Below are 16,910 nucleotides of genomic sequence, written 5' to 3' on the forward strand. Positions count from 1 at the left end.
GGTGTTTCAGACATAAGCGTGAAAGCGACCAAGAAAAATGGTGTTTCAGACAGAAGCGTGAAAGCGACCAAGAAAAATGATGTTTCAGACAGAAGCGTGAAAGCGACCAAGAAAAATTGTGTTTCAGACAGAAGCGTGAAAGCGACCAAGAAAAATGGTGTTTCAGACATAAGCGTGAAAGCGACCAAGAAAAATGGTGTTTCAGACAGAAGCGTGAAAGCGACCAAGAAAAATGGTGTTTCAGACATAAGCGTGAAAGCGACCAAGAAAAATGGTGTTTCAGACAGAATCGTGAAAGCGACCAAGAAAAATGGTGTTTCAGACAGAATCGTGAAAGCGACCAAGAAAAATGGTGTTTCAGACAGAATCGTGAAAGCGACCAAGAAAAATGGTGTTTCAGACAGAATCGTGAAAGCGACCAAGAAAAATGGTGTTTCAGACAGAATCGTGAAAGCGACCAAGAAAAATGGTGTTTCAGACAGAATCGTGAAAGCGACCAAGAAAAATGGTGTTTCAGACAGAATCGTGAAAGCGACCAAGAAAAATGGTGTTTCAGACAGAATCGTGAAAGCGACCAAGAAAAATGATGTTTCAGACAGAAGCGTAAAAGCGACCAAGAAAAATGGTGTTTCAGACAGAAGCGTGAAAGCGACCAAGAAAAATGGTTTTTTAGACAGAATCGTGAAAGCGACCAAGAAAAATGGTGTTTCAGACAGAAGCGTGAAAGCGACCAAGAAAAATGATGTTTCAGACAGAAGCGTGAAAGCGACCAAGAAAAATTGTGTTTCAGACAGAAGCGTGAAAGCGACCAAGAAAAATGGTGTTTCAGACATAAGCGTGAAAGCGACCAAGAAAAATGGTGTTTCAGACAGAAGCGTGAAAGCGACCAAGAAAAATGGTGTTTCAGACAGAAGCGTAAAAGCGACCAAGAAAAATGGTGTTTCAGACAGAATCGTGAAAGCGACCAAGAAAAATGGTGTTTCAGACAGAATCGTGAAAGCGACCAAGAAAAATGATGTTTCAGACAGAAGCGTAAAAGCGACCAAGAAAAATGGTGTTTCAGACAGAATCGTGAAAGCGACCAAGAAAAATGGTTTTTTAGACAGAATCGTGAAAGCGACCAAGAAAAATGGTGTTTCAGACAGAAGCGTGAAAGCGACCAAGAAAAATGATGTTTCAGACAGAAGCGTGAAAGCGACCAAGAAAAATTGTGTTTCAGACAGAAGCGTGAAAGCGACCAAGAAAAATGGTGTTTCAGACATAAGCGTGAAAGCGACCAAGAAAAATGGTGTTTCAGACAGAAGCGTGAAAGCGACCAAGAAAAATGGTGTTTCAGACAGAAGCGTAAAAGCGACCAAGAAAAATGGTGTTTCAGACAGAATCGTGAAAGCGACCAAGAAAAATGGTGTTTCAGACAGAAGCGTAAAAGCGACCAAGAAAAATGGTGTTTCAGACAGAATCGTGAAAGCGACCAAGAAAAATGGTGTTTCAGACAGAATCGTGAAAGCGACCAAGAAAAATGGTGTTTCAGACAGAATCGTGAAAGCGACCAAGAAAAATGGTGTTTCAGACAGAAGCGTAAAAGCGACCAAGAAAAATGGTGTTTCAGACAGAATCGTGAAAGCGACCAAGAAAAATGGTGTTTCAGACAGAATCGTGAAAGCGACCAAGAAAAATGGTGTTTCAGACAGAATCGTGAAAGCGACCAAGAAAAATGGTGTTTCAGACAGAATCGTGAAAGCGACCAAGAAAAATGGTGTTTCAGACAGAATCGTGAAAGCGACCAAGAAAAATGGTGTTTCAGACAGAATCGTGAAAGCGACCAAGAAAAATGGTGTTTCAGACAGAATCGTGAAAGCGACCAAGAAAAATGGTGTTTCAGACAGAATCGTGAAAGCGACCAAGAAAAATGGTGTTTTAGACAGGTGTGAATATGAAAAAAAAATGGTGTTTCAAAATGGAGGGTAACAGACTGATCAACCATATTTTATTTGGGGACGCATAATAAAAAAGTAAGAAAAAACTTTTACGTACCACCAGCAGAGTTTTTTTTTCCCCTGTCAGCAATTATTTGAGCATCAGTTTAACTTGCATCAAAGACTCTCTGGAAATCTGAACAAATTCTAGTTGCAGGGGAGAAGATAAGACGAACATAGAGTAAAAGAAAAAAGTTCTTGGAATGATTTGTTAAAATAAGGAGTGTAATGGTTAGGAGTTGGGGTGGGGCAAAGATAGGTAAAATTATTGGAATGGTTTCAGATGGGAGGTGCACATGTTTGGTTTCAAAAGAATGTCATTAAAACTTCAGACAACCAACAAGACGGTTTTCCCCGGAAGGAGATTCCTTTGGAACATGCGATTTTGCTGGAACATTGCATTAGAATCAATAAAGAGGTCTGGTTCAATCTGCATCGTCTTTTTACAAATATAACCATTGTGTGTGTGTATATATATATATATATATAATTTAAAGGAGATTAGAATAATAGTCTAAAGAGCTAAGTGTATTTTAATGTAATAGTGAAATTACTAGTTTAATTAAAATACAGGAAATGCTCGTTGTAATTTAGATATATAATAAGCTCGATAGTTAAATGTCCTAGAGCTAATTCAATATTAAGTAATGTGATTTATAATTTAAAAGTTTTAAAATTTTTTAAATTTAACAATCAAAATTTAATTAAATTAAAAATCAGTTTCATAAGAAGGAACAACAACAAAGTCAATTATCTTTGTTGTTGTTCCTTCTTATGAAACTGATTTTTAATTTAATTAAATTTGGATTGTTAAATTTAAAAAATTTTAAAACTTTTAAATTATAAATCACATTACTTAATATATATATATATATATATATATATATATAACAAGTAGTTAATAAAACATGTTAAAAAACACTTTAAAAAAGAGTTAAAAACATTTAATTTAAAAAAAAAAAGCACAAAATAAGTGGATAGTCCTTAATCTGCAGAGATTCAAAGAAATACTTTCCTTCTCATCAGAGGGTAGGATTTAGCAAAATGCGGGATCAGATTTTGCTTGCAAAAGTATTTGATGAATCTACAATAAGTCATAGATTTTACTTGGTAAAAAATAATGAAGCAGAGGGGATATGGTGAAGAAAAAGGTGATTTCACGTGAATGGATTGTCTGGTGAAGGGTAAAATATCCAATAACGGTAAAATCCAAAAATCCAGAATCCAAAAAAGTTGGTTAAATTTCCATTTCCACAAGTAAAATGCAAGGGAATCGTGTAATTGGAAGATGGTCCAAAGTAATCCAAAAGGCAGAAATCCGTGGAATAATTTACAAATTCACAAGGTAAAAGTGAATGAGTTCAAATAATATTATTAAAAAAAAGATAAGATGTGCGTAAAAAAATGACATGGAAGAATTTAAAACATGACTGTCAAGGCTGGGCTGATTTAAGATATATATATATATATATATATATATATATATATATATATATATATATCCAAACGAATTAAAATTGAATTGTGAATATAGAGGACTACAGGCTACATTTCTGGATTTAGATATAAAAATTGAGGATGAGATTTTTCTTTATAAAATATTTGATAAAAGAAACATATGCCGCATAAAGATAGCACCTGCCCTGTTTTTATGTTTTATGGAACCATTATGTCAGTTTTTGAGAATAGCTCGCGTTACTTTAAAACTAACAGACTTTATACCACCAGTTTCTAGTTTAGTAATAAGGATGATAAAACAAGGTGGGGATAAAAATAAAATATTTAAACAGTTAAATAAAGCATTTGTTCGTTATCCTGATGCTTTTGAATTGGTTAAGATTGACCGGACTATATTAATAAAGGAAATCCAAAACTATATTAGCAATGTATAAAATGTATTTATAATTACATATAATAAATTTATATATATAATAAAAATAAAAAAAAATGTATATATGTAAAAATATTTTTAACCTTTATATATATAATTTTAAATAAATAAGAATGTAAATATACTGAATACTAATCATAGTGGGGGTGATAAATAGTTAAATGGATTAATCCGTAATCTTATAAATACAAGACTGAAAAATTAAAAAATATATCCATTTTAAATGTGGAAATTGATGAATCACACAGGTAAGAAATTCATTTTTATACTATGAAAAGGTTAGTAATTGCAATTAAGAATAGGAAATTTGATCAAATGTTTGTAACATGTCTTCTTCCTAAGATTAAGGGTGGTGGTGTTTGATCAACACTGCTGGGGAGCCATGATGTAATATACTGTTTTGTTTTTAAATCCCCGAAACAGTGTTTCATGGTAAACAACTGATGATCCCTTGAAAAATAAATTATTGGTACTATAGTAAATTCGAGAGCGAGTTGATGCAGTGATTGCAGGTGATTAAATGACTTACTGACTAGATGGTTTTCTAACGAATGATAAAAAATGATTTTTTGTATAGTTTTAAAGGTTAAAAACTTCAAAGACTATATATATATACACGCACCAGGTTGAAGGTATTAAAGAGTGATAACTAATGAATTGTACAAGGTTATTAAGAGTGCCAAATAAAAGAAAAGCAGGATAGATTTTATTTTAATATAAATAAATTTTTGGAAAGCAACCATATTTTAAGTCGCCTGACGAGGATTTGCTGTTATAACTGACCATTTGTCTGAAATATTAGCATGTCTAGTGTCGCGACCTTATAAATTTGTTATGTATACAACATTATAGACAAGACAAAGCCATATATAGGTATATGTAGGTTTATTTGTCGATGTAATAAGGAAAAACTTTAATTGTGGGAGGTGTTATATTCTCTTTAGACCTAGATGTTTCAAAGCCTAATGCACTTCATCAGAAGCGGAACTAGGTTTGAAACGTTTCTATGCAACATCTCGGTAAGAGGATAATTGGGTGGATATTAAGGTATCAAGTTTATATACGGCATAATCACGTTGACATACCGGTTCCCGTTGGATCACCAAAGTTAAGCAACGTTGAACCTGGTCAATACTAAATGGGTAACCATTTGGGACTTCCAGGTACTGTATGTGTTTTCCGCTTATCTCGGCATTGTTTCCAGGCGTCCTGGACTATTGCTTGCCCCTGGACTCAAACAGTGCCGATTCAGGAGAGGTGTGGTTGAGGATTGCATAACCCTTGTCTCACAATTACACACGCAGCTGCCCCTACAGGGGGTATCCTTTGTCTTTTGAGACTGAACGGGGGTGTACCAGGTATCTGGGGAATTAAACTAATGCAAGTGAATTTAAGCTAACTGGGAATTTAAGAACAACAGGAATGAGAAAGTGTCACCATCCTTCCCCCCATATTATATTATTTCCCTATTTTGTTTAAGACCCCAGTTAGCTTAAGTTCACCTACATTAGTTTAACTCCCCCAGATATCCAGTGTCCCTCACTCCTCTTCATAACGGTTACCTTAATATCTCCCAAATTATCCCCTTAGCTAGATGTCGCATTGAAATGTTTGCAACCTAGTCCTCTAACCCCTCTTCTGATGAGAAGCATTAAGCTTCGAAATACCTAGGTATAAAGTGCATGTAAACCTTTCTCCCAAAGTATAGCTTTTCTTTATTACATCAATAAATAAATCTGTGTTCCACCGAGCAATGCCAGTACACAGATCCTGCTAGTATTGAATATAACGTTTTGACCTTAAGAGGTACAAATTCGTTGACTGAGATGTTCAAATTTGGATTGCTATATAATGTGTGTGTGTGTGTGTTTGATCACAAGCAATGGAGGGAACTGATATAGAGGGGCACAGAACACTTTGAGGCAGCCAAGATAGACCAAGCGAAGCTGAAGAGAGCATGTAGAAAACACCAAACCTTGGCACAAAATCATGGAGACCTATGGATCTGTGAGGTGTGTGACCAGGCTCTGGTGTCCAGGGCAGGTCTTGTCAGTCATGTGAAAGTGCACGACGATAAGTCCCGTTGTTGGTTTCATCCAAACTAATGACCACCATCGATGTCATGTCTGCTTGAGGGTATGCAAATCACGCGAAGGACTAAAAAGTAATCTTCAGGCACATGGACGCTCAGTGACTAGGAGAGTGGTACTCGTCTGATAAGACGTCGCAATCATTATGTCTATGTATGTATATGTGTATGGATGTATATATGTAGATGTGTGTGTATGTATGTATATATATGTGTGTGTATATATATATATATATATATACACACACACATATCTGTAGGTATGTGTGTATATCTATCTATCTATCTATCTATCTATATATATATATATATATATATATATATATATATATATATATATATATAGCCTTTGAGACTTTACACAACTGGTCGGTCCGGTCGCCACAGTTGATTGAAAATTTCTTGGGGCGACTAAAAGTCGTAAATCACTCGCCCGCCAGTAGATAAAATTTCTTTAATTAAAGAAACGGGGTGGGGGGGAAATTTATTTATTTTACGACCCTCAAATATGCGGTGACTTAGAATGACCTATGTCTCATCATTTGTGAATTCTTTCATCTCTAGCTGTGAGACCGTTAGAATATCAAAAGAGTGGTTAAGCTAAAGGTCAACAAGAGGTCAAATTTACACATTCAGCATGTAGTCAAGTCAAAATGTCGCCTTCATTTAGCTCTCTGATTTTGAAATTCATTTGGAAAAAAAATTCTTCGATGCTGCAACTACATACACTTCATGCTTACAAAAGTAAAGACGAACATTTGAAAGAAGAAAAAACACATTGTTCCGTCAAGCATCTGAAGAAATGATTCTTATTTCTATGGAACAATAATATGAATGATGTTATATAAAGAAACTGGTGTTGTATTTTAACGTTTTGTTGAATATTTACTGAAATCTTTGTAGTAATAAAATAGTTGATTTACAAGAGTTAAACAATATTTTCTTGTAAGATTATACACACAGAAATTTATTGAATTGTTGTAAAATTATTTACTATTATTGACTGAAACAAAGACATAAAGTCGGGCGAGTAAACTTTCCCTCGCACTTGACCGGCGGTCGAGTGATTTTTTTTTTTTTTTTTTTTTTTCAAATCTCAAATAGCTGTTAACTTTAGCATAAACACAACATTCAGATTTTGTTGTAAAATCCGAAAAATTGGAAGAGAAGTTGCAAATACCTTTATATTTTTCTTCCATTACGCCATTTTGAATTTTTCAGTCATGTTCAAATGCATTTTATTTCCTTTTGGTGGATTGATAGTTGCTATTTCTTCTGATGAGTTAAGGGCAAAATAGATTCAAAATCAATATAATAATTGAGTGATTTTGCGCTACGAAACAGATACTGACAAGAATTGTAAATGTCAACTGAATTAAAGGAATAAATTATAAGATGGTCAACATCATGAAATTTGGAATACAGACTTTTGTCATATATTTTTTATGGTCTCTTGATCTTTACCGGAATCCAGGACCAGAATTTATCTAGTCTGGTGGAGTATCTAGTTCCGTGATGTTACTTGAGTTAAGGTGCACTATTCTTTGTAAAAGCCAGTGAGAGTTAGTTATGGTGAAGAGATCTTCTTTTTTTTTTTTTTTTTTTTTTTTATACATAGGTATCACCACTTATCAAGGCCAAGAGGTCACTCGAGGATAAGGGTTAAAGAGTGTACAGTAGAAATTGGACAATATTGTAATCGTTAGTAATCGAAATTCGGTAAATTTGTTAACTTATATGGAACGGCTCATCAAAAACTTGTTTATGTTAGACTTGAAGACAACCATATTGTAGTCAGCTGGAAAGCAGGAAAACGGAAGACAATTCCATAGGCGTGTAGTTCTAAGAAAGAAGATTTGCTCATGGAATCTACGTTTAGGTCATGAATAGTTTGTCTTTGAATATTTGGTCAGGGTTTACTTGTCGGAAAAGGTATCTTTATACCAGGTTGTCCTGACAAACCCCTGTACAGAGAGACCTTAGACACTCGTGGATAGTGTCTAGTAAGCATTTAAGTTCTTTCCAGTAGGCATTCAAGTTGTGTGTGGAGGTGTGTGCTCTCCCCACAATAATATTAAGTCCATTGGAATCAAACTAATGCAGATATTGCAAAAGATTAACTGACTTTTTTTTTTTTTTACATGGAGGTCACCACTTATCAAGGCCCGAAGGCCACTCAGGGATAAGGGTTATTGCATGTACAGTAATCAATGAGATAGTATTGTAGTAATCATTAGTATTGGAGATTTGATAAAGTGTCTTACTTAAGAGGGCGGTTTGTAAGGAATTTGTTTATGTTGGATTTGAAGACATCCAAGTTGTAGTCAGGTGGGAAACAGGCAAGCGGCAGAGAGTTCCACTGGCGTGCAGTTCTAAGAAAGAAGCTTTGCTCATGGAATCTACGTTTGGATTTAGGCACAGATAAAAAGTGGGGAAAATTATTGACAATAGTTTCAGCCAGCTTACAAACGAAGGAGTTTTCCAACAAAGGATTTGGGATAATTTTGTTTTATTTATTTTTTTTTTTTTTACATCTAGTTTTAAAGGTACAAAACTTCCAAGTCTATAATGATGTAGTATATTTTTTGGATTTTGAAAAAAAAAAAAAAAAAAAAAAAAAACAAACAAACTGAAAACAATTTCTATTTTTTTTTTTATTTATTTTTTTTTTTTTTAATGTTTTACTTTTTTGTTTGAAAAAAAAAAATCTTGCATTTGAAGGTGCTTGTTCATCATGGAGATAAAATGACCGCTCTCCACTTTATTGTTTATAAGAGTCACTTTTAGCACTCGCTCCTCTTCTCCTTTTAATTGCAGATTGAACGTTGTTGGAAAGAAATAGGTCAGTTGTTGCTCAGTTCTTATAAATTTATCTAAACCTTCTACTCTCTTATAACTGTTTCGGTGATGGGTCTTGTTGTCTCTTTCCCTCCTCGCCTGTGATTCTATTCAATCGTTGTGTGAATTTGTCATGGATGTTAGCTTGGTGGTTAGAACATTGGACTGTGATTGTCAAGGTCTATGGTTCGTTTCTTTTTTATCCACTTTTTTTTTTTCTTTTCAAATTTTTCTTTTTTTTTATTAAAAAAAATTGTTTCCATTTTTCACTTTTGCCTTTCATATTTTCATTTTCTTTGTTTTTCCTTTTAAGTTTTTTCTTTTTTTTCTTTTATTTTTCCTTTTTTTTTTGTTTTTCATCTTTTTCAACTTTTCTTTCATTTTTCTTTTTTCTTTCTTTTTAATTTTTTTCTTCCTTTTTTTCTTTTGATTTTTCATCTTTTTCAACTTCATTTTTTTCTTCTACTTTTTCTTTTTTTCTTCTTTTCTTTATTTCCAACATGATTTGATATCAAGTTTTAGATAACTTCAATTCTAAAAATAAATTTTACTGTTTGAATTATTCCAACTATTATCTCAGTAGATTTTTCTCACGTTTTGCCCGATGTAACCGTCAATATTAAGGCGCCTTGTTGAACTTTGTGACAGTGAGGAATCTGTACATAATCCTTAATTCATAAGAGGTAGATTATTCTTATTCTGTCAGTCAAAAACAGGTAATACTGCCTGTATCGATAAAATCTTGCTGGAAATAAATTGGCCTTTTTTTTTTTTTTTACACAGAGATCACACTTATCAAGGCCCGGAAGCCACTCAGGGATAAGGGTTATTGCAAGTACATTACGTTAGTGTGGAGATTTGATGAAGTGTTTACTTAAGGGGGCGGTTCATTAGGAATTTGTTAACATTGGACTTGAAGACATCCAAGCTGTAGTCCGGAGGGAAGCAGGCAGACGGAACAGAGTTCCACAGGCGTGCAGTTCTAAGAAAGAAGCTTTGTTCATGGAATCCACGTTTTGATTTAGGCACAGATATAGAGTGGGGGAAATTTTTCACAGTGGATTCAGCTAGACGGGTGTTTTTCGTGAAAGATTGGCGAGGGGGGACCAGAGATTATTTTGATTCCTTTGACTACTGTTCTCATCTGGACTGTCATTTTCACAACGTTTTGGTCGATGTAACCTCCGACTTTCTTCAAGGATATCTTGTTAAACTCTGAAATCTTTCTGTCAAACGGAATTTCGACCGAAACGTTGTGAAAATAATATTTAAGATGAGAACAATAGTCTGAAGAATCCAAATATGAATAATTAATTAAAAAAAAAACAGAATAAATAATTGTTGCTTAGCACTTATGAATTCATCTAAACCTCTTTTCTTACAAACTAGCCTGGGTGCCTGGCGTTTCCCGGGTGTTTGGAGGTGTGTATAGAGCAAAAAAAAAAAAAAAAAAGTGCTAGTAGGCAGGCTCTGACCCATATCGCGAAAGAGGAAAAGAATGTGAAAAAAAAAAATGTGACGTCTTTGTTGTTGCGTCCATTGCCAAACCGGAAGTGGCGAAGGTTTAAATTAAGGCTAGTCAATCGAAAAGAGGGAATGACTTTCCAAAATATCGGCGAAAAAAAGCGACCCCCTTCTTGTAGAAAAGTGCCCAGTTGAGGGTGAAGCAATTAATGTTTTTGGCCAATTTTTTTATATTTGTCGTACGAAGGGGCGAACTTCAAAACGATACCGATCTTGTGAAAATCCGTTGTCTCTGTCAAAAGTTTTAAGCTGAAATACAAACGTACATACAGACACAGACAGACAGACAGATGAGATTTATATAATGGATAACTGCTGTCTCCCCCCCCCCACACACACAAACACCGCCAAATTCTACTTAATCATTGCATGAATATCTATCTGCTATGGATATTGGCTTTATGTTTAGAGCATGAATATCAAGATCTATGGTTTATTTCTTTTTAGACACATCCGGGTTTTTTAATTTTTTTTTTTTTTTTTTTGTGCTGTTTAGTTAATACTTGTTAATAATAAAAAAAAAAAGGGATGAAAAAAAAATTTCAAAGAATAACTTTTAATCAAATACAAGAAAATTTAATCTACTTGAAATTTGAACAGCTTCTGAGTTTTAACCCTTCGTTTCTCTCAGATTTTGTATCGTTGCCTCCGAGGCTTGTAAAAATGGAGAGTCGAGATAACAGATGCTGTTATCTCGACTTGATTTTACTTGATGTGATGATTTGATGTCGTATGTTTAACTGAAAAAAAAAAAAAAAGCATACGATTAATAATTGGGTACTTGTACAGTTTAATCAAGACATTAAAAAATGAAAATATCGAAAAAAGTTTATATTGTACGTATTCATTATGGAACGAAGTTCTCCGAAAAACAAATTTTACTTAATTTTATCAAGTAGTTTTTTTTTTACAGCAAAAAAGCAATTTGTTATACCGAGCAAAAGGTTCGATTTTTAGGAAGAAAAGCTAATAATAAAAATGGGGAGGGAGTGCCGGCGCTTTAACTGGAGTTATCTCCCTGTGGCGTGTTCTGAACTCCAAAAAAAAATTAAGAAAATTTCAAGATGTCAGCCTTCAATGCGCTCTCATAAAAACATGTTTTTCCGCTGTAAAAAAAAAAACAAAAAAAAAAAAAAAAAACTACTCGATCAAATTAAGTGAAATTTTTTTGGGGGAGATCTTCAGTTCAGAATGGATACGTACAATATAACCTTTTTTTTTTCTTCGATATTTTCATTTTTTAATGTCTTGATTAAACTGTACAAGTACCAATAATTGTTAGCAATCAATCTAAAATTAGATTTCCGACCGATCCGTGTATTTTTAACATACTGAAATTGTTTTTAACCTACTTTTTTTTTTTTTTTTTAATCTCCAAATATTTAGCACTTTATTGACGATTTCAAAATATGAAAAAAAAAAAACCTACTTAAAAACAAATTTCAAGACTTAAAAGTTGTAAGAGTCGATAGAAGATTAAATTTTATTGCATTTGGTAATTTTTTTTTCTGCTCCATTTCTATTCTATTAACTATAGTGCACAAGCACCAATACTAGTTACATGTGAATTAGTACAATCTGTTCTATGATTGGATTGTTGTGACTAAACTTGCGTCCCCCATTGGGGGAGGTTAGGGTTAGGTCTTCTCTTTGTAGACACAAGTGTCCCAGGTTAGGATATTTAGTTCTTTCCAATTGCAAGAACTGTGATACCAGGGTCGGAAAGTAGGATTGAGAACTTGGCGTCCCTGAAGAGTGATACTCTGACTTGGAAAAAGTGCCTGGGCGGTCCTGTCTGCATTCCCCGGTAACAGTGCCTCGGGCGATTAGCAATAAACTAACTCCTCAAAGAGGGAAAGCAAAGCCTGGGAATATGGACCTCCTAGAACTGCACAGAATCAACATGACACCGCAATCAACAGAGACCAGGTCATTGCAGGAACGGTCTAATCTCTGTTGATTTTGGGGGTCGAGGATAAAAACTCAAGTCAGCTATAACTATTATCAGCTAGGTTTTTCATTGTACAGAAGTTGAGGTAGTTGCTTTGGACATGAACTCTGCCATTTCCCAATGGAGGGCATGACGCAACCAGTGCTGACATTAAGGGTCAGCTGGAGTTAATTTTGCAGCAGAAACCTACATAGTTGTATAAGATGAAATGCTGCCATCGGACATGGGGGATGTGACACAGCCAGTGATTGATTAATTTATTTTTTACACAGGAATCACCACTTATCAAGGCCCGGAGGTCATTCGAGGATAAGGGTCAACGGGTATACATTAGTTAATGGGATTATAGCGTAGTAAACATAAGTAGTGGAAATTTTGTAAATTGGATTACTTAGGGGAACGGTTTATCAAGAACTTGTTTACATTGGACTTGAAGACAATCAAATTGTAGTCAGCTGGAAAGCAGGCAAACGAAAGAGAGTGATGATTGAAAGTTTCTGGATATTTAATTCCTTCTCTCATTGGTTAGAACTCCCTGCCAAAAAGGAGTATCATCAACACCAGAGCTTGGTAGATCTTTACTTTAGTGCTGCGTTTTATTTAAAATCTTGACAACAGAAGGTGGTATTTAGTTCTCTCCCAACTGCAAGAACTGTGATGCCAGGGTTGGGAAGTGGGATTGAGAAGTCAGCGCCCCCTGGGAGGGGCATTCTGATCTGCAAAAAGTGCCGGGGCAGTCCCGTCGGCATTCCCCTGTGAGGGCGCCTCAGGCGATTAGTAATAAACTAACCCCTTCTCAAAGAGAGAAGGCAAAGCCTAGGAAGGTGGCTCTCCTTGAACTGTATAGAACTTCACTTACCACAAAATCAACTGAGATCAGGTCTTTACAGGAATGGTCTAATCTTTGTTGATTTTGGGAGCCCCCACTATAAAATCCCTAGAAGGCATGCGATGCAAAGTCAATTTGTGCTTTAATGTCTGCTTCATCTTGACTTGCGACCGTGATGTTGGTGCTAAGATATTTGAAACCTGCAAGCATATCGCCACTGAAAACGGTGAGTGTTTTGTCTGTTGGGACGTTGTTAGCAGTGGGTATATATATATATATATATATATATATATATATATATATATATATGAGAGAGAGAAAATTAAAACTGTAAGTTGAACTTTACAATCAAAATTTATTGTTCGACTGAATACTCCAAAAAACAATTTACAAAGTCCTTATTCCGCGGAGTTTCAAAGAATGCTGAAACTTCACAGAATAAGGACTTTGTAAATTGTTTTTTGGAGTATTCAGTCGAACAATAAATTTTGATTTTAAAGTTCAACTTACAGTTTTAATTTCCTTTCTCTTATAATAAGCTCTACTATCTATTGCATATCGAGCTTTTTTAATTCGGTTGGGATTAAACTTACTGGTATTTATATTAGATTATAGTTTACCATTGCGTATATCAGGTAAACACTACATCCTTTTGATTTCATTACTATATATATATATATATATATATTGTCTCTTCAAAGCATCCTTGTCGTTAGTGTTATGGACCGGTAAGGGTCTCGAAGAAAGGCAGAAGTTAGTTTTTAGTGGAAACAAAATATATTGGAAAAGAAAGTCAAAGTCCGACTGCCAAGTATGTATACCTTGTGTATAATAGTGAGGAGCATATTCTCCTAGTCTTTATAGTAAGTGGAAGAGTTCATTGTTATCTATAAGGGGGACGCCACAACATGATTTCTTCCTGTTAAAAATAAGCAATGAAAAGATGAATGAGTAATGAACGGAGATACCAATAGATGAAAAAATTGGGGCTTCACATCAGTGAGTGAGGCCATTGTGTGAAGAATCTGTGCTGTTCCGCTAAAGTTCCACAGGAAAATCTCTTAGGACTTCTCAATCTCACTTTCTGACCCTGTTCACAATGTAAACCAATATGTGAGTTCATCCATTTGTCGCAACCATAATAGACGTTGTTTTTTTTTTTTGGGGGGGGGGGTCCAACAAAAAAGTGACTTTGTATTATTTTTTCATGTTTGCAAAACAATTTTTGAAATGTGTGTATGTAGATGAATAATTAATGGTATTTGTTTTTGTATTTTTTTATTCATTTATTTCTTAAAAACAAATTATTTACAATCTTTTTTTCTTCTAAATTGGAGGGAAAAATCCATTTTCTAAATCCATTTTCTTTTTTACTAGTTCGTTTTCAAAACGTAAATTTGTATGTTGAACAAGATTCCTCTACTGGGGGGGGGGATCTTTTGCTTTTTTATGTTTTTTCGTTTTTTTCTTTGTTTCTTTTTTCCTTTTTTCTTTTTTCCTTGTTTCTTTTTTCCTTGTTTTTTTTTTCTTTTTTCATTGTTTTTTTTTCTTTTTCATTGTTTTTTTTTCTTTTTTCATTGTTTTTTTTTCTTTTTTCATTGTTTTTTTTCTTTTTCATTGTTTTTTTCTTTTTCCTTATTTTTCTTTTTCCTTGTTTTTTTTCCTTGTTTTTTCTTTTTCCTTGTTTTTTTTCCTTGTTTTTTCTTTTTCCTTGTTTTTTCTTTTTCCTTGTTTTTTCTTTTTCCTTGTTTTTTCTTTTTCCTTGTTTTTTCTTTTTCCTTGTTTTTTCTTTTCCTTTTCCTTGTTTCTTTTTCCTTGTTTCTTTTTCCTTGTTTTTTCTTTTTCCTTTTCCTTGTTTCTTTTTTTCTTTTTCCTTTTTTTTTCTTTTTCCTTTTTTTTTGCTTGTTTCTTTTTCCTTGTTTCTTTTTTCTTTTTCCTTGTTTCTTTCTTTTTCCTTGTTTCTTTCTTTTTCCTTGTTTCTTTCTTTTCCTTGTTTCTTTCTTTTTCCTTGTTTTTTTTCTTTTTCCTTGTTTTTTTTCTTTTTCCTTGCTCCTTTTTTTCTTTTCCTTGTTTCTTTTTTTTCTTTTTCCTTTTGTTCCTAAAAGATAAAAACTAAAAAAATTTATTATATGGAATGAAAAGGGGAATTCTAGAAGAAAAAAGATAAAACGAAATGGAGATATGTACTGTATTTTGTTACTAGTTTTTAATGCCGTATCCCGGGGTTCTACTGTACTTACTATATTGTCGTGCATGTGAAAGTTAAAACCGCCCAATAAAACTGTCTCCATGAAGACAAGACCTTAGTATTGCTCACAACTCTTTTTTTTCAATAAGTTGTTCAAGCAATTAACCAATGTCAAGTGGACCACTGAATTTCAATTGGTTAATGAGACTATATTAATAAAAATGGAAGAATTGACAAAATCGTAGATTAAAAAGACATGTTTCTCCTTTTTGAAATGTCTCCTTCCTGATTTTTTTTTTTTTTCTACAAAATGATGGTCTCAAGTCTGGACAGTCAAACATTTACAGGGTGATTCGGAAGTCGTGTGATAAAATACGTTTGTCGTCTTTTTGTTAACATTCATTTTGTAATGTTCTCACGTGTGAGCGATTAAATAAACCTAATGAAAGTCTTTTTTTTTATGCATGTATATAGGGTGTCCATAAAGTCCGTGTGCAATTTTAAAATGAATTGTTCCAAAATCAAATCCTTTTTACATGTTATTTCTATTAAAATCATAAATAAAATTATAAATATTTTAAGGCGTACACGGACTTTATGGACACCCTGTGTTATATATATATATATATATATATATATATGTGTGTGTGTGTGTGTGCTGGTCTTTTTATTCTATTCAGCATCACTTCTTTTCATCTTAGCCGGATTTCATCAGTTTAACTAAGTTGAATAAACTTGTAATCCAAACAAAATATTTGAATATATCTATAAAAATTAACACGCGTCAAAATAAACAAATATATCTATATAACTATAAAACTCTGTGTACCTTGCTTGCATTTACAGGTGATCCAAAAGTTGTGTGATTAATACATATATCGTCTTTTTATGTTAAGATTCGTTTTGTAATGAGCGATCAAAAAACCAAATGTCTTTTTTTTTTTCTTTTTTTTTTTTTTTTTTTTTTTTTTTTACACATATATGCAAGTGTTTGGTCTTTTTATTGTGTTCATCATCACTTTTCATCTTTGCCTCATTTCATGTGTGGCCGTGATCAAGATGAGTCAACTTTCTCATGCATGAAAAACACAAAAGAGACGTTTGCCCGGTGGGAAAATCTGCATAAATATTATATTTTAATTTATACAGAAACTGAGACGCATGTGAATATGTTTTTTTTTTTCTAAACAATTCACTTCTTGTAAGTAAAAAAAAAAAAAAATAAATAAAAAATACTCAAGCTGAGATCAAAACCTATAGACAGCGAGTCAAGTACGATAACCATCAGGCCAGCTTGACACGTTCTTTAAAAAATGTTTTCAAACCTACTTATTCTTAACATAAATAATCTGTCAGGTGAACGATTCACGCATGCGTATTTGTGAAAAAGTTGAAGAGCAGATAAAAATCTGATGACCCTCCCCCACATACCAATTTTTCAATTTTGACCCCTTGGCAGCCTGTTTTTTTTTGTTTTGTTTTTTTCGGATAAAAATTGATTAAAATGTTTTCTCCACGTCTGAATACTCTATATATGTCAAGTCTGTAGATCAAAAATTCTTGGAGTATATAGGTTGAGAAGTGTCCTCTAACACACACACACACACACACACACACACACACA

At 33.7% G+C, this 16,910-nt stretch overlaps 1 protein-coding gene across 36 annotated transcripts in view; it reads left to right on the forward strand.

Annotated features, from left to right (window-relative positions):
• The window catches only part of LOC145266600 (splicing regulator ARVCF-like), a 494,180-nt gene that overhangs the window by 179,322 nt on the left and 297,948 nt on the right, over nucleotides 1-16,910 (forward strand). For 8 of the 36 annotated variants that reach the window (XM_080122486.1, XM_080122478.1, XM_080122483.1 and 5 more), the window contains one exon: nucleotides 8,774-8,798. The exons of the other annotated variants lie outside the window; for them this stretch is intronic. The gene's annotated coding sequence lies outside the window, so the exon portion shown is untranslated. The remainder of the gene's footprint in view (nucleotides 1-8,773; nucleotides 8,799-16,910) is intronic. 36 annotated transcript variants of the gene reach the window in all.

Source organism: Euprymna scolopes, chromosome 41 (assembly GCF_053919585.1).
Source record: "Euprymna scolopes isolate OS-2025 chromosome 41, ASM5391958v1, whole genome shotgun sequence".
Classification (NCBI taxonomy): domain Eukaryota; kingdom Metazoa; phylum Mollusca; class Cephalopoda; order Sepiida; family Sepiolidae; genus Euprymna; species Euprymna scolopes.